This window comes from Balaenoptera ricei, chromosome 21 (assembly GCF_028023285.1).
Source record: "Balaenoptera ricei isolate mBalRic1 chromosome 21, mBalRic1.hap2, whole genome shotgun sequence".
NCBI lineage: Eukaryota > Metazoa > Chordata > Mammalia > Artiodactyla > Balaenopteridae > Balaenoptera > Balaenoptera ricei.
This window is the reverse complement of record NC_082659.1, coordinates 32,148,366-32,168,475: the sequence shown is the minus strand read 5'-3', so window position 1 is coordinate 32,168,475 and position 20,110 is coordinate 32,148,366. Positions and strand designations below refer to the sequence as shown.

Below are 20,110 nucleotides of genomic sequence, written 5' to 3'. Positions count from 1 at the left end.
GGGCAGAGGTGTGCGCCCGGGGAAGGCTGACCCAGGCAGGACCCCATGAGCCCACAACCTAAGGACATTTTCTCTGCCATCTTTCAACAATTATTATTGTTACTTTTCAATTAGAAAGGGAGGGGGGGAAAAAAGTCAAGGGGTACTTCCCTGGTGGTCCAGTGGTTAAGACTCCACGCTCCCAATGCAGGGGGCCCAGGTTCGATCCCTGGACAGGGAACTAGATCCCACATGAATGCCGCAACTAAGAGTTTGCATGCTGCAACTAAGGAGCCCACGTGCTGCAACTAAGACCCGGCGCAACCAAAAAAAAAAAAAAAAAAGACACTGTGGTATTGGTGTAAAAAAAAAAAAATTAACCAAAAAAAGGTCAAGAGGGATGTGGGTGTGTATATTTCTTGGAATCCAGAGGTTCAGGGGGAAAAAAATCCATCAAAAATGTCCCTAGTACAAAAGTTGGCAAAACAAAGAGCACTCTGTGTCTGTCTTTTTTTCTTAAAGCTGAACTGTGTAACAGGAGAAATCCTCTCACAAGGGGAGAGTGTTCCTGAGCCAAGTTTAGGCCGAGGAAAACTTTTCCAGCATGTCAGGAACGAAGCCGACGTTCCATTAAGGAAAGAAAAAAAAAAAAGTGCCGCAGGAAAGAGTAAGCGGGAAAAGGATTCAGAGGGAGCTTTAAATTCCAGACGGGGCGCAGTTGAGAGCCCTCGGGAAGCTCGCTCTGAAGGGAGACTGCAGCCAATTTCTCCCTGGGGCTCCCAGCCCTAGTGGACATTTCCTGTTCTGCCCCTGGACATTCAAGCCAAAACTTACAAAACATCCTTTTCCCTCGAACCAAGCGTTTGGTTCGGAGACCCACCCTTCCCCACGTCGGTGATCTCAGCCCGCCCTCCCCTTCCTTCCACGGAACCCCTCCCAGACCAGAGGCGCTCGGCTTCCTAAGCAAAGATGATGGATCCGCTGTAGCAGGTGACGCCAAAGGGAGAGAGGAGACCCGGGGACCACCGCCGACGAGGTAGGAACAGGGGTTGGATGTTCCGGGGTCATTTGGCATTTATTGAGCAAAGCGGGGGCCCTTGAGCTTTAAGCCTTGGGCTGGGGACGTTTTCTGGTTGATGGGGATGTGTGGTGGGTGAGTGGACTCCAGGGAGGTCGGGCATTTCTTTTCCCTCTCCCTTTGCAAATTTTACTTTAATTCTTGGATCTCTGGAGGCACGCGTTGTTTGTCTGGTGTGGAAAGTGTTAGGGCAGAATTCTGGGAATTTCCTGATTTCTTTTCTCTTTTGCTTTCTTTTCTTGGAAAGAGAGGTCGTGGGGACGGAGTCTTGCAATGTCAAGGAGCATTCATAAATACATTCATCTCTGAATAGATTCAGAGAGGAATGACCCACGCGGCTGCACAAGGAAAAGGCATTTTCCCCTTGATGAGCTGGGGTCCAGCTGTTTCCCAGGACCTGGGTGGTGTGTCCTCCTGGTCCGCCATGCTTCCCCCTTCCCCCACCCTCCCACCCACTGTCATGGGGACACACACCTTGAGCTGTTTCTCAGGTCGGGGGATGTGGCATATGGCCCCAGTGCTGTGCATTTATGGGCAGAGCCCAGGTGTCCCTGGAGTCTTAGATGTCTGTGGCAGAGCTAACTGGTCTACCTGGAAGGCTGCATGTGGCTTGTTAGGGAATTGCCCCAGCAGCTGGTCGCTGAGAAGTTAGCCTTGGCAACACGTGCTGACATTGGACTGACCCAGACAACTCAGCATGGCTTCTGCACAAGGAGTGCTCAAAATTTTATGAAGCAGTCATAAACAAAGAATTTCAAACGCCCTTTCCCTGAATTCCTATGGCCTTTACTTCTCTGTAGCACTCATTTTGCTCCTTATCCACATACTGCCTTGCACTGTTCTCTAACAAGATAAATAAATGAGAGAGTGAATTGGACAAATGAGTCATAACCTATTATGGTTATGATCCCAAGACAGCTACTAACTCTAGCTGAGCACTGGCTGTGTGCCAAGCACCATTGTAAAGGTGGCAGGTGTCATCATCATCATCATCCCCATTTTACAGATGAGGAAACTGAGGCTGGAGACACAACTAGTAAGTGCAGAGGAGGGATCTATACTGAGTCCAGGATGCGATGTTCTGAAACCAAGATTGGGGTTTGACCCTTGGTTCCCTCATTGTCTAGCTGGGTGGTTTTGGACAAGTTAAATGTCCTCAGCCTCAGTTTCCTCATCTGCAAAGTGAGACAGTAATAACCACACCTCACAAAGGTGTTGTGAGAGATAGATTAATTTTAAAGATTATTTTACTGAACGAGGTCAACAATGTAGGCAATGCTCTTCCCAGACCCTCCTGTGTGCGTTATAAATGTGGAGGGATCTCTTGCAACTGAAAAGCCTCAGGGTCCTGTAGGAGGTAGCAATAGTGCCTTGTTAGGATTTGTACCTTAACGAGGGACATTGGAGTTCACTTGCCGGCCAGTACAAACCTGTAGCCACCAGCTCACTAGACTCTAAGCTCGCTAAGGGCAGGGTTCGTGTCATATACACGTTCTGCATTCTGGATTCAACCAACCTCGGAACGAACCCCCCCCCCCCCTCAAAAAAAATTCCAGAAAGTTCCCCAGAGCAAAACTTGAATTTGCACTGCAATTATTTACATAGCATTTACATTGTATTTACAACTATTTGCATGGCATTTCCGTTGTATTAGGTTTTATAAGTAACTTAGAGATGATTTAAAGTATAAGGGAGGATGTGTGTGGGTTATATGCAAGTACTATGCCATTTTATAGAAGAGACTTAAGCATCAGTGGATTTTGGTGTCCGCAGGCGACCTGGAACCAACCCCCAGGGGGAACCAAGGGACGACTACGTATTTGTCTCTCTTAGACAATGTTTCTCAACCTGTGATCGAAGGACCTCATTGCTCTTTAGAAGGGTTGCAGGGTCCCCTTAGGGGAGGAGTTCAACAAAGAAGCTGTGGGTGCTCCAGGAGCCTCCTCTTCCCACCCCCGACAAAGCAGCTCCATCTTTACCTGATTACGTGTTGGGGTGCCCATTTGAAAGAAAGTTTTGAAAGCAATGTTCAGAACTGCTTCCCTGGGACAGGCAATGTTGTGTCTAGGGAGAAGATGACTGCTTACGGAACGGAGTTGATTTATGGAGGGATTTCCAGCTGGGCCCTGTCTGGGCTCTCACTTGGCCCTCCCCATCACCTTCTACTTAGTGACCATCTCCCACTCTGGGGAACCCACAGGAGGTGTGTGTCAAGCGGGCTCGGGAGGTGAGCCCTTCCGTCCCAGGCAGCTGGTCCTCAGGTGCAGGGACAGACAAGAGGCGGGGCCCCAGAGAGCTTATATTACAACCCGGCCTCTCTCTGAGTCTTTTCGGAATGTGTCCTTCTCAATTCTGCTCACAGTGATGGACTGCCTGATCAATACTCATAATAGCTATGATTCATCTACCTTAACGATGACAGCTTACTTTAGGAGCCTGACGCTGTGCTGAGCACATTATGCAGATATGCTCAGGTAATCCCCACGAAAGCCCTGGAAGGCAGTTTCAGCCTGTTCCCCACTCTGCTGATGAACAATGTAAAGGTAAAGATGTTACATCACTTGACCAAGGGCACCCAGGCAGTCAGTGCTGAAGGTGGGATTGGAGCCCCTCCCCCAAGCCTGAGCCACCCCACCTTGAATATTTTTGCAGCCCCATTTGACAGAGGTAAGAGGGATGTTGTTGTGTGTTTCTTTCATATTTTTGGCAAAGGATGGTCTCTGAGAATAGGCTGGGAGGAACGGGGCCAGGACAGAAAGTTCCATGGAGGAAGAGTGCTGCTGTGAAAAAGTAGAGTTGGAATTCTTGTCCAAGCTGTGGCCCTGGGAGCATCACCTGTCCTATGAGAGGTGATATGGTTTAGTGGGAAAGAGCCAGCTCTATAGCCAGACTCCTGGGGCTCAAATCCTTGCTCTGCCCCATATTAGCTAGATCATCTTCGGCGAATTTCCAAAATAAAGATATTCCATGTAGAGGGATGATAATAACCGCACCTATATCATAACGATATTATGATGAAATAACTTAGTCCAAATAAGGCATTTAGAGCTGTGCCTGGCACATAGTAAGCACTCAATAAATATGTTATTATGTGTAAAAGAGGTTGGTTTAACCTTAGGCAAGTAGTTGGGTGGCAGGCTGGAAATAAGAAGTAACTAGTGTTTGAGATTGAAAAATGGACTCCAGCAATTTCACCTGTGAGCTGGGGATGGGACGGTTGTGCCTGGACCCCAGCCAGGAAGGATCCAGGGTCCCTGAGAGACAGCTTAAGACCTACGAGAAAAAGCTTAGATGTTCTCTTAGAAGTTTAATAAAACTGAAACAACTAGTCTTCAGGATTGGACTTGCCAAATTGGATCCTTTGATTAAATGAAGTTTAACTTATTTATCTTTGTAGTTATGGAAATTAGTCCCACTTCTGACCTATTGTTATTTCCAAAACAAAAAACAAAAAAACAAAAGCTTGCTTGTAAATGCCATTGGCTGAACCACTTGTACTTTTGGAAGGATGACTTTAAGATTTCAAGCTGAGATATTAAATTTAAGAGCTAAATATAGCTGATAAAAAAAAAAAAACAGGAAGGGATCATGACTTACAAAAGAATTTTGTGGCTTTTTCAGAGAACAAATCCGTGAGCGCCGCCTAAGTCTAGATTAAATTTGTAATGATTTTGAGAGGAGCATGCATCTGTTTGCCGACTGTTACTGGAAGCAAAAGTATGCAAGAAATAAATTAGCGGGGGCTGTTTATTGAGCACTTACTATGAGTCAGGCATTGTGCTAAGTGCTTCATATGTATTATCTCACTTGTTTAACCCCCATGTCTGCCTATCAGGTGAGTACAGTTGATCCTTGAATAACATGGGTTTGAGCTGCGTGGGTCTACTTATAAGAGGATTTTTTTTCAATAAATACATACAGTATTTAAGTACCTATTGAAAAAACTACCCAACCTGGGGTTGGTTGAATCCACGGATGCGGAATCTCGGATACGGAGGGCTGACTCTGTGGCGGGTGGTGATCCCTAACCCCCTGTGTTGTTCCAGGGGCAACAGTACTACTATTATCCCCAGTTTGCAAATAAGGATAACAAGGCTTAGAGAAGGAAATAATATGCAAAAAAACACACAGCTGCTAAGTGCCAGGGTAGGGATTCTAACTCAGGATGTCTGGTTTGGGTGTGGGCGCTTAACTCTTACCTTATGGTAAATCTAATCCTCCCTGATTTAAGCCCTTTCTAGCTGTCTGAGGAGGGCTGTATTTGGAAGGGGATGGAGTAACTCACAGCCCTCTTAGGCATTTGGAGAGCAGGGGTCAGAAGATGTAAAGGGCACCTGACAGCAGAGGCCCAGCGCAGCTGCATCCCAGCCAGCAGACTGGGTCAGGCGGCCAGGCGTGGGTAACCTCGTGAAGCAGGTTGTCTTCTTAACCTTTCTCCGTGCACTCCGAGAGGCCCACTGTCTCCAGGGATTTGTCCCTCCTATTTTGCAGGGATCTCAGCACCTAATCCCCTCTGTATCCCATATTTAAAATAGAACTTCTTATTTGATGTCCATCCAACCCTCCTTTGACCAGTGCTTGACTTTGAGCGAACCATTGAAAGTGACTAATAAGTGAATTGATACACAGGTGCATCTCCAGTGGCAGACTTAGCTGTCACTGTGGCAGCAAATAGGAGAGCATTTTGGAGGAGGGAGACTCCCCAAGCACCCGCTAGCCAGCTCCCCAGTTGTTTCCTGCTCCAGCCTGGAAAGACAAGCTCCTTTGTGAGGGTCTGGGGTCCAGATCGCAAGCTTTTCATGTGTTACTGGATACAGAAGCTGCTTATCTGAATTCTCCAAATCTTTATAGCACTCAACCGGGATAGCTCCAGGCATTGGCATGAAGTGTGATGTCTTTCCTTGGTGCCCAGAGCGCTCTCTCTCTCTGTCTCTCTCTGTGTCTCTCTTTCGTAGAGGCCCTTCTTCCACCTACCTTCTCAGCCTCCGACATCCAGACCCCTTCCTTCCCCATCTCTGGTAAGGCTTTCAGGCCCTTAATTCACTGAACAACCTTAAAGCACACATCGCCCACGTGTGGGTGTGTTTACAACAAGAATAATTTTTTTAATTTTATTTTTGCTGGAGACAAGATGACAATGGAATTTAGGAATCAATGAGCAGTTTGGGGAGGGTTTTTAAGGATTTTGGAATATAGGTCCTTCATACGTGATAAACTAAGGCTCACGTGGGACCTATCAGTAGTTATGGAGGGACCTAGTGTAATGGCTAAGGGTAGGGTTAGGGGAAAAGGAGGAATCTATTGTATCTCCCAGGCCACCCAAGATACATGAGAATGGGGAGGTTACACCTTCCGCACTTTCAGCCCTGGAGGGGCTCCTAGCTTCACGTCTATTTTCAAAAGGAGGTTCCATGAGACAGAAGCAGACAGAAGTCACTGAAAAAGCAGACGCAGTACCGAACAAAATGTCCCAAGGCAGCAGGGGAAGGCTTGGTGTATGTTCACTGGTCCATGTGGGGCTCTCCTGGACCCTTGGAACTTTCCATAGTTTGACTTTCTGGCTAATTATTAGCAGCTGCGTTGGGCCTGCCCGCCAGAGTTCTGGGCCAGCCTGAGGGCTGCTCCAGCTGCCGTGGGGGGCTGGGGTCCCTGGAGTTTTCTTCAGGAACAAGCAGGTGTGCCCCGGGCTGCTGACCCCCCCCGCTGGCTGAGGGACAGCTTCTCTGCTGCCTCATGGCCTCTCGCCGCTGGTTGTCCAGAGCCCCGTCTGGTTTCCCTGCCTCAGGTTTCCTTCTCCAGCATCCCTGAGCGAGCACGGGCCGGCTCCTTTCTTGGGAGCGGCTAGGCGGCCCGCCCGCGCTGCCCATCCCTGCAGAGATGCCGGGGGGCGTCAAGGAAAAGAGATGTTAGTAAATAAACAGCTATTGGGGCTCCAGGCAGGGATCAGCCTTAGCCTGAAGGCATTCAGTCTGCTTCTGGAACCATGAGCGTCAGGCCTGAAAGGGATCTCAGAGGCTTTCTGGTCTAAACCCTTCATTTTACAGATGAGGGGACCGATACCTAGGGAAGTGGTGACTTGGCCAAGGTCATAGAGCTTGGGTCCACAAAACCAGTCTGCTATGTGGGTGGTCTGGGAGGAGTGGTTACAATTTCTCGGGGGCTGGATATTTCCATTGGCCCCTAAATCCCCTCCCCACCCTTCTCCACTCTCCTCTGTGTTCAGGAGGCTGACTTAAATGGTTCCCTTGCATTTGGCGCCTATATAGTTTAGGTTCAGCCAACGGAGGCCTCAGGAAGGAGGTCAGAGGGAGGGGAGAGGGACACAAAGGTATTTATTCCCCTTGGTCCTTTCGTGCTGCGTCACCTGGGCTGGTGTGTCCCCTGACTGAAGGCCACACTCCTGTCAGACGGCCCTTGCCACACAATTCTGTCCCTCCGACCCTCAGGCCTCGGGCAGCAACAGTGTCTCTCCGACCGTACAGCTCTGGAGAACTGCACTTTCTCTTGTCCGCAACTCTACTCAGGCCTTTGTAAACTGTCCCTTTATTAAACTCTCGAATTGGAGAGTGTTACCTGCCAGGGTCCCGACAGATACAAGAGGCTTTGTTTATTAGAGAGAGGAAAGTCTATATGACAGGAGGATGAAATTTAGCAAGAGGGTGTATTTGTTTCCTGAGGCTACTGTGAGAAATGACCATGAACTTGGAAGCTTAAAACAATAGGCATTTATTCTCTAACAGTTCTGGAGGCCGCATGTCCTACCTCAGCATCACTGGGCAGAAAAGAAGGTGTCGCCAGGGCCGTGCTCCCTCCAGCGTCTCTCAGAGAGGATGGCTGCGGTGGGCGGCTGGAGTTGAGTATTTCCCTTTCCAGGTCAGTTAGGCTTTGATGGTACCCCAGCAGATTAGGCTCCGGTTAACTAGTTTCCCCTGCAGACTCACAGACTTAGAAAACAAACTATGGTTAACAAAAGGGAAAGGCGGGGGAGGGATAAATTGGGAGTTTGGGATTAACATATACACACTGCTATATTTAAAAAGGATGACCAACACAGCACAGGGTTCTGTAACAACCTAAGTGGGAAAAGAATTTGAAAAAGCATAGATACATGTGTATGTGTGACTGAATCACTTTGCTGTACACCTGAAACTAACACAACACTGTTAATCAACTAGACTCCAGTATGAAATAAAAATTTTAAAAAGAAGAAGAAGAAGAAGAATGGAACGCTCTGGCATGTTTCAAATGGTTTCTTTCCCTCTCCCCTTGCCGGAAGCCCAAGGGGATTTTTCTCTGTGGGAATCTGGTCTAGCTCCTGGGGGTAAATCTCAAAATTCTGGGTCTCCCTGGAGTTTGAAACCCTCAGAGCTGTCCACACGGAGCCCCCAGCAATTCGTCAATTGCAGTTTACCCCAGCATGGTTTCCACCGTGGTCGTGGCTGTGAGTCTCTGCTCCGCTAAGCAGTGACTTCCTGCATTCACCTGTATGCTGCTCCAATCTGGCTGCAGTGGTTTGCCCTCTTTCCTCCCCTCTCTTACGAATCCCAGAAGAGTTGTTGATTTTTCAGTCCGTTTATCTTTTTACTTGTTGGTAGGACAGAGTGGCGACCTCCAAGCTCTCTACACACGGAACCGGAAAACTCCACACATTTATTGACATCCCCGTGCTTGACAGAAGCATTGCCCAGTCTTTGGCAGACATGTATTGCTGAAGATGCCTTTCAGCCCCCCAGACTCTCTAATTCTCTTATCCTTGGGCCTGGCAGCTGGCAGTCACTGTGGCATTCCCATTCTGAAGCCAGCAGATTAGTCACCAGGCAAAACACTGTGGGAGACAAAATGGCATCAGTGGTGATGGGGACACCAAAGTTGTGGAAGGGCCCAGCCTACCGATATTATGTATGTGGAGGTTTTTTGACTCAAGAATTGAATCCTACAATTGGGAGTTTGGGATTAGCAGATGCAAACTATTATATATAGGATGGATAAACAACAAGGTCCTACTGTATAGCACAGGGAACTATATTCAGTATCTTGTGATGAACCCTAATGGAAAAGAATATAAAAAAGGATGTGTATATATGTATAACTGAATCACTTTGCTGTACATCAGAAAGTAACACAACATTGTAAATCAATTATACTTCAATAAGAAGTATACCTGAGTATACACACACATTTATAAATATTTCTATATGTAACCATATGAATCTATATTCAGCAGAACATGAATTCACACTGATGTCTCCAACTCCAATCCATGACCACATGGATCTTTCTAGACCTCCCTTTGCTCGTCTATAACTCCCCACTCCGAGAGTGAGAAACCTGGCTCCCACCATCTGCCATCCACTTACTTCATTGTTCAACTGAGACATACGTGTATAGCGGTACTAGACGTGTTAACACGCACACCCATGGGAACAACTTTATCAGCTAGAGAACAGTGCTTGTGCACAATTTCCTTTGCCTTCAGTTTTACAGAATCCACTCATTTCCAAAGTTAGTTAGGTCAGCATCTTTCCCCCCACATCCCCTCCAGTGGACTTGTTTCATACATTTGCAATACAGTTGGGTCGTTTTGTCACAGTCTGCATTCCATCCTGGGATTCCCTGATCTCCTAAATATTTTTTCTTTAATTTGAACACATTAAGTTTCACTTTTTTGTGCCGTAAAGTTCTATGGGTTTCGACAAATGTGTAGTGTCATGTCCCCACCATTACAGTATCATATGGAATAGTTTTATACCCTAAAACAATCCCCTGCCCTTCACGTATTAAGGCTTATTGAGGAGTGACACCTGAGACAGGAAAAGGAGAGAAAGCAAGATTGGACACGACAGCCTTCAGACTGTGATACAGGTCAGATTAAGTCTGCCAGGCCAACGTGAAGCTCCAAAGCAAAAATTGCCTGAGAGAGGAGTCCCACATTGGGCAGGAATGGCCAGGACTTTGTACCACCACCTTGCTCAGCCATTGGCTGGGGGCTGCCAGAGAGGACTGATCTTAGCTCAAAAGCCCAGGCAGACTCTGAAGGCACTAACAGCTGGAGGTTAGCAGCTAACCACATTCCTTGATGCTGGGTTGCTAAATCTGTCCTCGACAGGGGACTGAGTGCTGCAGCTCTGTGTCTGCCAGAAAGATCTTTGAAGTTTCCAAGCAGAGGCTGGCTAACCACTGATCAGGAATCTTGAGTGGAGGATCCCTGCATCAGGTGGGATTTCAAATCAGGTGATCCAATGGCCTCTGTCAGCTGTTGGGCCCCATGACAGGCCTTCAGCCTCCTCTGATCCAGACGACCCAGCTATTCCGTTTCTCACATTCATTCCACCTTGCTCAAGCCCCTGCTTCTCTTCTTACACTGGCTAACGTATGCCCTGCTCTGTAGGATCAGGGACCAAGACTATTCGTGCAGGTGCCAAGGAGCCAAAAGATAGAAGCTATGGTTCCCACTTAAGCCCACACCTTCTTAGGCCCCAGATGCTCAACAAAATGGTTACAGTATCAACGATGAATGTGGACCACAGATAAGAGCATAGATAAAAAGCTTGTGAGTGCAAGCAAGAAAGTTGAAAAAGTCAAAGCTAAGACTACACAGACCAAATCCTGTTTGGAAATGTCCGCTCCCTTGAACATGGAAAAAGCAAAACAACAGCACTCCCTACTGATCTGTGTATATACCATACCTGGCAAGGTATGATACTTTTATTTTCTTCAATCCTAACTCCTATGGGCGCCTCTGGGTTTTTATCTGCAGGTGTGCAATTCTGGTCTTTCTCTGCAGGAAGGTGGAAAACTTCCAGAAGAAGGAGTGGCTCTGATGCTTTTTTCTACCTGTGCTTACTTTTGCTTTTATTTAACCTGTTGAAGGTTAAAAGCCTGTTTTATTCTTGTAACTTGGCAGCTCCGCCTGGCAAGCAAGCAAATGTCCTAAGATAAACAAGCGCGGTCTGTATATAACCTCTTAGGACAGTCTTAGCTTCCAAGCCAAAAGAACTTTTAATATTTACTTTGTCTCTCTTTAGAGATTTCCTTTGAATGTTTGCTTCTGCTTTGAAGCATTTTCAGACTCCATAGACCCTGTTTGTTTTGCCCAGCCAGAGAACAGTGGCATTTTTTTTCTTATATTCACGCTCCTATTTTTGTACAATGAACCATGCATACTGATTTTAATTCCAAAGGCTCACAAATTAAAGCGCTTCCTTGAACCCAGACCCTCAGTACTTTTGCCAGCCTTCTCATTTTCTTGTCCACTTTGTTGTTTCTTGGTGGAGTAACTAAAGCCAGAACCTGCTGGCTCAGAGTGGAAATAAACTATTGGTGGATAAACTCTCCTGACCCTCCGACCCCCAGGACCAGACAATGGGGTTGGAATCCATGTTTAAATACCCAATGGTTGCTCCAGGTCACTACCCCAAAGTTATACGAGACCCACAAAAGTACTAAGAGTTACTATTCCAAGAAGACACTTGCGGTTTCTGAATCCAGGACTTAGGAGTTATAGGCAGGTTCTGTCTCTGAACACAAAGCCAGAGCACACATAAATAGCCTGCTTAAAAAAAAAAAAAATCAAAAAGCCCACAAAGCGTGTACTGTCCCTGAAGCATTATGTCGGAATAGAAGTGACAAGTAAATGAAATAAAAAAACAAAAGAAGTTTTTTTTTTAAGTGCTTTCATTCCTCTCCCTGAGAATACAGACTGAAATTGTGAACCTGGCAGCTGTTTCCACAGGAGGAGATGAGGGTCACAGGTCTGAAGCGCGAGCTGTCTTCTAGAAACTGCCCTCTTATTATTTTTTTTTAAATTTATTTATTTATTATTTATGTGTGTGTTGGGTCTTCGTTTCTGTGCGAGGGCTTTCTCTAGTTGCGGCAAGTGGGGGCCACTCCTCATCGAGGTGCGCGGGCCTCTCATTATCGCGGCCTCTCTTGTTGCGGAGCACAGGCTCCAGACGCGCAGGCTCAGTAATTGCGGCTCACGGGCCTAGTTGCTCCGCGGAATGTGGGATCTTCCCAGACCAGGGCTTGAACCCGTGTCCCCTGCATTGGCAGGCAGACTCTCAACCACTGCGCCACCAGGGAAGCCCCGAAACTGCCCTCTTATGATAGGTGACAGTTGCATCACCTTGAAATAGGAGAACACTTTTTTGTTTTTCTTTTCCCTCCAGAATTCAACTTTGCTAGCACAGTGTGTTAGAGAACAGTCACAGAGTGGCTATTGGAATTATAGAGGAATTTCTAAGAATTAGCCTTAGGCAAAAGGCATTTGGCTGGAAACTTGCACTGAAAACTTACCTTGCAAGTCAGCATGTGACTTCCACCTGACTTAATTTTCTTCAGTCCCAAGGGTTCCAAGGCCAGAGAAAAGGTTCTGGTCTGGGCTGCTGGCGTGTTTGCTCTTCAGAGTCAACTGGGAATAAATTCAAAGACAAATCAACAAAGGTAACTTCTCCCTTTGACACTGAGTGTAACTGGGAGGGTTTCTTAAGTAAAATTTTTTGTTTTCTCATCAAAATAACAGATATGCAATCTTTGTATTTGGTTTAAGTGTGAATGAAAGAGATAAGGATTGAGGAAAGCACAAAGGACCGGGCAGGGGTGCGGAAATCTGAGTCTTGGTTCTAGCTTTGGCTCTGTCTCTTGACCTGGGGCAAGTTGCTGGGGTATAAGGGCCTTGGTTGACTTATATTAAAAGAAGAAGGTGGAACTAGATGGCCTCTAAAAGCCTTTCCAGGTCTGTTCTAGGAATCAGTCTCTTAGTTTTTATTTTTTGTTATCTTTAGGCCAAAACAATGATGCAAGGTAGAATTAGGGTATAGATTTGCAAGAGGGTCATTTTTTTAAAATATTTTCTTTTAATTAATTTTTATTGGAGTATAGTTGATTTACAGTGTTGTGTTAGTTTCTGCTGTACAGCAAAGTGAATCAGTTATACATATACATATATCCACTCTTTTTTAGATTCTTTCCCCATATAGGTCATTACAGAGTATTGAGTAGAGTTCCCTGTGCTATACAGTAGGTCCTTATTAGTTACCTATTTTATATATAGTAGTGTATATATGTCAATTCCAATCTCCCAGTTTATCCCTCCCCCCTTCCTCCTTGGTAACCATAAGTTTGTTTTCTACATCTGTGACTCTATTTCTGTTTTGTAAATAAGTTCATTTGTACCATTTTTTAAAGATTCCACATATAAGCAATATCATATGATATTTGTCTTTCTTGCAAGAGGGTCATCTTGAGGCTGGTAGCAGGCTTCAGGTGACTCTCACCTCATCCAATATGTTTGCAAAGATGAACTGAGATCAAGACGGGCATCAGGGTAGGCGTTTATATATATGTGTCAAATGAATGAGTGAATCAATCAGTCAGTCAGGATAGTATTGAGGGAGAAGGGAATGAAATCATTCCACTGGAGGAAGTTTATTTGGGGTAGGACATAGATTTGCTTAGCAGTGATGGCTGGGGAGAGGTTTTATGGACAGATTCAGCCAGAGCTGAACTTCAGGACTGGGAAATATTAGGGTTAAGACTAGTTTACATAGCACTCTTTATCTATAGAATAAAATAGAGTGATTGCTGGCAGGCTGCTAAGTACTACAGTTTTTCCAGCTACAGGTGGTTTAACTACAAGATAATGGGACTCTTCTTCTCCCCAGTTTAATGACCAGAATATTGATTAGTATTTGCTTTGGCTGAGTCTTACAGAAATCCAAACTTATAGTGGCTAAACAACATGTAAGTTTATTTTTCTCTCACATAAATGAAATCTGTAGGTAGGCAATTCAGGGCAGGCTTAGAGGTTCCAAGGTGTTATGGATTAGTATCCTTCAACCTCAAGTTTAAGTGTGGCTGCATGAACTCAGCTATCCCATCAGCATTCCAGCCAGCAGGCAAAAGAAAGAGCCAGTAAAGGGCTCACCTCCTGTCTTAGTCTGTTTGGGCTGCTATTACAAACTACCACAGACTGGGTCATTTATAAACAACAGAAATTTATTTCTCATAATTTTGGAGGCTGGAAGTCTGAGATCAGGGCGCCAGCATGGTGGTATTTCAGTGAGGGCCCTCTTTTTTTTTTTTTTTTTTAAACTTTGGGTTTATTTATTTATTTATTTATTTATTTATTTATTTATGGCTGTGTTGGGTCTTTGTTTCCGTGCGAGGGCTTTCTCTAGTTGTGGCAAGCGGGGGCCACTCTTCATCGCGGTGCGCGGGCCTCTCACTATCGCGGCCTCTCTTGTTGTGGAGCACAGGCTCCAGACACGCAGGCTCAGTAATTGTGGCTCACGGGCCTAATTGCTCCGCAGTATGTGGGATCGTCCCAGACCAGGGCTCGAACCTGTGTCCCCTGCATTGGCAGGCAGATTCTCAACCACTGCGCCACCAGGGAAGCCCCAGTGAGGGCCCTCTTGCTGGTCCATAGCTGGTGCCTTCTAGCTGTGTCCTCACATGGTGGAAGGGGCAAGGGGTCTCTCTGGAGCCTCTTTTATAAGGGCACTGATCCCATTCATGAGGGCTCTACCTCCATGATTTAAGCATCTCCCAAAGTCTCCACCTCCTAATCCCATCACCTTTGGGGGTTCGGGTTTTAACATATGAATTTTAGGGGGATACAAACATTCAGACCATAGTACCTCCCCACGTGCCATGAATGATACCTCTTGGAAGTTGAACTTGACACTTCTATTGTCATCCCATTGACCAAAACTTAATTACATGGCCACACCTAAGTGCAATGGAGACTGGGAAACATAACTTTTATTTATAATACCTAAAAATCAGCTTTTTTTGGTTTGTTTTAAGAGAGAGGGGGAGAACAGATATTAGGGAATATTAGTCTGTCACCTTGAGAGATTACACACTTATTCCAGTTATGCAGTGAAGCTCCTGTTATTCAACTCCTTTGGTCCTTATCCCTTAAAATCATCTTCAGGGCCCATAGCAAATTATTTTCAGTATTCCAAATCTTTACCCTGTGGAGGTGAATTTGATTTTTGAAAGCAGGCCAGGGTCACTCAGGACAACTGTGATGAGTAAGGTGGGTGATTGATAAAGCTGAGAATTACCATTTCATAAGAATGAGATATGGGCTTGTAGATCTGGATATCATAGGCTATACTGGGCATTAGGATCATTCCTACAGAAAACAACTCTAGAACCCGGACATAATACATAAAGCGATTACTCGAAGGTACTTAAGAGGAAACAGAAGTAGGTAGATTCTGGTGTTGCATGTAGCTTGGAGAAGAGGAGATGAGGAACCATACAAGTAGTCCCTCTGCCACGGCTTTTAGTGCGGGGCTAAGTGTAGTCCACACGGTGGCTTGTGTAATAGAGACATACAGGAAAAACTCCCGAGTCCTGCTGTTCTGGGGAATGAGAGAAGTGAAGCCAGGAAATGATGAATGCTGAAAAAGTGGGGGAACCCAGAAAGGAAAGAGCCAAAGAGGGGATCCCTACACCAAATCATTGGCCAACCCCTGAACGACACATGCACAGAGAACACTCAAAGTAGCTCAGCTACACAGAAGTTCTGCACTCAGACTGGAGCTGCCACCCCGAGAAACAGGGTTTGGAGTTCAAGCCCAACAAGAAAATTATCTGCTAAAACAAAGGAAAAACAACTCTCACCAGAGAAAAATAATGGAATCTGAAATCTCCACAGCTTAGTATTCATGATGTCCAAGATGCAGTCCAAAATTATCTGACCAATGGATACTAATAAACTAACACTAATATTAGTCTCTAACATCTGAAAAATCAACATAATTCAACAAATTAATAGCATATAGGGGAAACCAATACGATTATTTTAATAAGTGCAGAAATAGCATTTGTCCAAATTCAACACCCATTTATCATAAAAAATGTCTTAGTAAATTATGAATTAAAAAAAACCTTTCTCAACTGCATCTACAAAATCAGACAGCTAATGTACTACAATGTGAAGGATTTTATGCTTTCTACCTAGGATCAGGAACAAGGCAAGTATGTTAACTAACTAGTTTTATTTAACGTTGTATAGAAATGCCTAGTCAGTGCAGCAAGGCAAGGAAAAAAAGTTTACAGATTATAAAGGAAGAAGTAAAATTGTCTTTATTTGCAAGTGATATCATATAGAAAACCCTAAGGAATGCACAAAAAAGCTATTAGAAGTAATAAGTGAGTTTAGCAAGGTTGCAGGATACGATATACAAAAGTCAATTGTATTTCTATATACTAGCAACTAACATTTAGAAAGTAAAATTATAAAACAACTCCATTTACAATACCATAAAAACACTTAGGAATAAATTTGGCAAAAGATATGTAAGACCTGTAGGCTGAAAACTACAAAACATTATGGGAAATTCAAGAAGATCTACATAAATAGAGAGCTGTACCATGTCCATGGATCAGAAGTCTCAAAATTGTTAAACTGGCAATCCTCCTTGTATTAGTCAATAGAATCAATATAATCCCTTTGGAAATCCAATCACTGGGATTTTAAATTTTTTTAATTTAATTAAATTTTTGAAAAGAAATTTATAAGTTTATTTTATTTTATTTATTTATTTTTTAAATTAATTTTATTTATTTATTTTTGGCTGTGTTGGGTCTTCATTGCTGTGCGCGGGCTTTCTCTAGTTGTGGCAGGGGCTGCTCTTTGTTGCAGTGTGCAGGCTTCTCATTGCAGTGGCTTCTCTTGTTGCAGAGCACAGGCTCTAGGCACGCGGGCTTCAGTAGTCGCAGCACGTGGGCTCAGTAGTTGTGGCTCGCGGGCTCTAGAGCGCAGGCTCAGTAGTTGTGGCGCACGGGCTTAGTTGCTACGCGGCGTGTGGGATCTTCCTGGACCAGGGCTCGAACCCGTGTCCCCTGCCTTGGCAGGTGGATTCTTAACCACTGCACCACCAGGGAAGCCCTGTAAGTTTATTTTAAAATTTATACAGTAACACAAAGGACCTAGAATAGTCAAAACTATTTTGAAAATTGAGAACAATGTTGGAGCACTTACACTACCTGATTTCAAGAACAGTATGTGGCTCTTAAGTAGTAAATCCAGTTTTAATCTTTGGTTTATAAATTGGCATTTAAATAATTTCCAAAAAAAGGGAAGATGGTGCAGCTCTGAGATAAGCATGTAGCTTCCCAAGTTGGCTACTTTGAAGAGTAATATTCATTTGGCATGATTGCTGGGGAAAAAAACATCTACTTTGAGCATAAGCTTTGTAATAAAGACAGAACTGGGTTTAAATACTGAATATACCACTTTCCTTTCTACATCTCAGTTTCTTCATCTTAAAGTGGAGTGCACAGTGTAAAAATTAAGGAAATACAGCATAGAAACTAAGCTTTATGTTATAGCTCTGGAACGAGCCTAGCTGGGTTAGAACCTGGCTCTACTGTTTTCTAGCTGTGTGGCCTTAGGTGTGTTTAATCTTTCTATGCTTCATTTTACTCTTTGTAAATTGAGTATACTAAAAGTACCTACCTAAAATGTTGTGATGAACTAAATGAGTTAATAAATCTAAAGCATTTAGAACGGAGTTTGGCACATTAAAAAGTGCCCAACAAATGTTACCTACTATTATCCTTTCCCAGTGTTATGAGGACTAAATGTGGTTACTTTTGTCAACCACCAAGCAGGGTCCCTGGTATCCAATAAATGTTCGCTCCCATCCCTCCTTGCAGCATAAGTAGCATTCTGAGGGTAGGATTTGACACTGAAGGGTGTATTTTGCCATCTCAGGGACAATCTTGAATTTCAGTTTCTTAAATTTTCTTTCTTTACTCTTTTTTCAAAATGCCTTACTGACAGAATCACAATGCACAAAGGGAAACCTTAACACTGGATATCAAATACTACCCCTTCTGGACCCCATCAGGCATTTTCCCTGAAAAGCCCTCATAAGTTTACTTCCCAAAGACAAGAATTCCCTTCACTGTCTTCACTCCTCTGGTTATCCCTGTCTCTGTACCAGACAGGGCAGCAAAAGCAGTAAACACAAGCATCTTAGTAGAGATGCCCTTTGGGCCCCTGTAGACCATCTTTCACATTATTGTACAGACTCCTTTTCCCCCTCATTGTCTCAGTTTCTGTGCACCACAACAGGATGTGGGCTTCACTCTTTTCCTCTTCTTTTAAACCATTTTAGTGATGCTATCCTGTGCCTTTCCTCACAAATATTGGATTGGACAAAAAGTTCGCTCAGGTTTTTCTGAAAATCTTATAGAAAAACCCGAAAGAACTTTTTGGCCAACCCGGTAGTAATAAAACTCCTCCCGCAACCCATCTTGTCTACCCGGTAAAAAGAAAACTTTCCCATCCTCATTCCCTTCTCCCGCCGCTTCCCCTCCCATTTTTCCCTTGGAATGACCCACCTTTCTCCCTAGGAAGGGCTGAATGTTCCTCTGGAGGGGACCACAGCTCTTGACAGGGCTGTGTTTGCATTCTCAATGACACTTGGATCACATTGCCAAAGTATTCCAGGTAGAATGTGGGGAGAATTTGAACTTTTAAATTATCTGCCAAGAGTCAACTTTTCTTCAGCTATTTGAAATCCTTCCCACAAAACCTCGATGCCCAGTCTCACTATACTGTTACTAATTAATGTTTATTTTCCCACCCTCAAATATTCTGCTTGTATATGTCTACAATGCAGCAGCATCCTGAATCCTGGGAACCTTCTGGCTATAGTAGAGTGAACGTAATGTATAAACAGGAAGTCAAAATTTGACATGAAAAAGAGAGATCTGTTGTAAATATGAGTCTGTATTAGGGGTTTCCCGTCCTTTCTGGAAACATTAAAATGTAGCCACATACATCTTTACTGCCTGTAGCTTCCACTCAAGGGGGACGTTAACATTCCACGCCATTCTGTGCGCTAAACCACTGGCTCGTTCATTCATTCGGCAAATATTTATTATATATAAGCCAGGATACAGGCACTGCGCCAGGCACTAAGCTTGGATACAGAGATAAGGAAGCTTTCCCGCCCTTAAAGAACTCATATCCTAGTGGAAAGACAAGTAAGTGAAGAGATCATTACAAAATAAGATTGGTAAGTGCTATGTTAGAGGAATTAACAAGTGCTATGGGAGCAGTGGGAAGGAAGGTGATAAAGTGTGTTGGATGAATGCACTTATCAACAATTATGAGTATGCACTAGGTATGTGCTAGGCATGTTGGGGGAACAGTGAAAATGAAACAATGAAATAAATTCCCTGTCTTCACGGAGTTTACATTCTAGTGAAGGAAACAGGCAATAACAAAAAAGTCGTAAGATCAGGATGCAGGATAGTGTTATGGAAGGGAGTTTGAGTTTTGTCTGGAAGGATAAATGGGTGTTAGGAGAAGAGAGCGTTCTTCTTCCCACAAAAAGAAACGCTGGGGTGAATGAAGGAGAGATGGCTGGAGGGGAGGGAAGTGGGAGGCGGGAATGGATGAGAAACAGCATGAAGTATTCTGAAAAGGGAGTTACGAGGTGTATGAGTAGGTGGATCACAGGTGTAATGGGAGGGACAAGGAGCGTTTTTCCCCGCCCAAGACAGAGTTCGGAAGAAGAGAATTCATTCATTGGTTGTCAGAACCGGAAGGGACATTTAAGAGGTAAAGAATGATCACACTCCCTTATTTTACAAATGAACAAAGCAGGACTCGGGGAGGGCTCAGTAACTTGTCCCAAGTCACCCGGCTAGTCGGGAACACGACCAGGATTCCCCCAGTTTTCTGCAGAACTCCGCGGAGGCCTCTGTGCGGGACTAGCGGCTGGGGGAGGCCGCTCCGCGGGAAGGCAGCCCGGGTCGGGGATGCCGACGCACACCGCCCCCTCCCGGGGCTTCTCCGCACGGCCGCCCCGCGGGCCTCCTCCCAGCCGCGCCCCTTCCAGCCTCGCGCCGGGGCTCCCCGGGCGCCCGCCCGCGCGCCGGGCGGACAGGGAGGGCGACGGCCGCCGGGCCCCCAGCCCACTCCACCTGTCGCCCTCCGCCGCCCAGGGTCTCCCTGGCGCCGTGACCCGCTCGCTCAGCCTCGCCCCGCGGGGTCCCCAGGAGGGGGTCACGGGCCGCCGC

The 20,110-nt window shown here is 45.3% G+C and overlaps 1 protein-coding gene across 9 annotated transcripts in view; it reads left to right on the top strand.

Annotated features, from left to right (window-relative positions):
- Window positions 1-786: 786 nt before the first annotated feature.
- TACC1 (transforming acidic coiled-coil containing protein 1) overlaps window positions 787-20,110 on the top strand; it is a 113,971-nt gene continuing 94,647 nt past the window's right edge. The window contains exon 1 of one of the 9 annotated variants that reach the window (XM_059909618.1): window positions 787-1,015. The gene's annotated coding sequence lies outside the window, so the exon portion shown is untranslated. Of the gene's footprint in view, window positions 1,016-12,397; window positions 12,500-20,110 lie in introns of those variants that run through there. The other 8 variants (XM_059909608.1, XM_059909612.1, XM_059909607.1 and 5 more) reach the window with 8 other exon arrangements.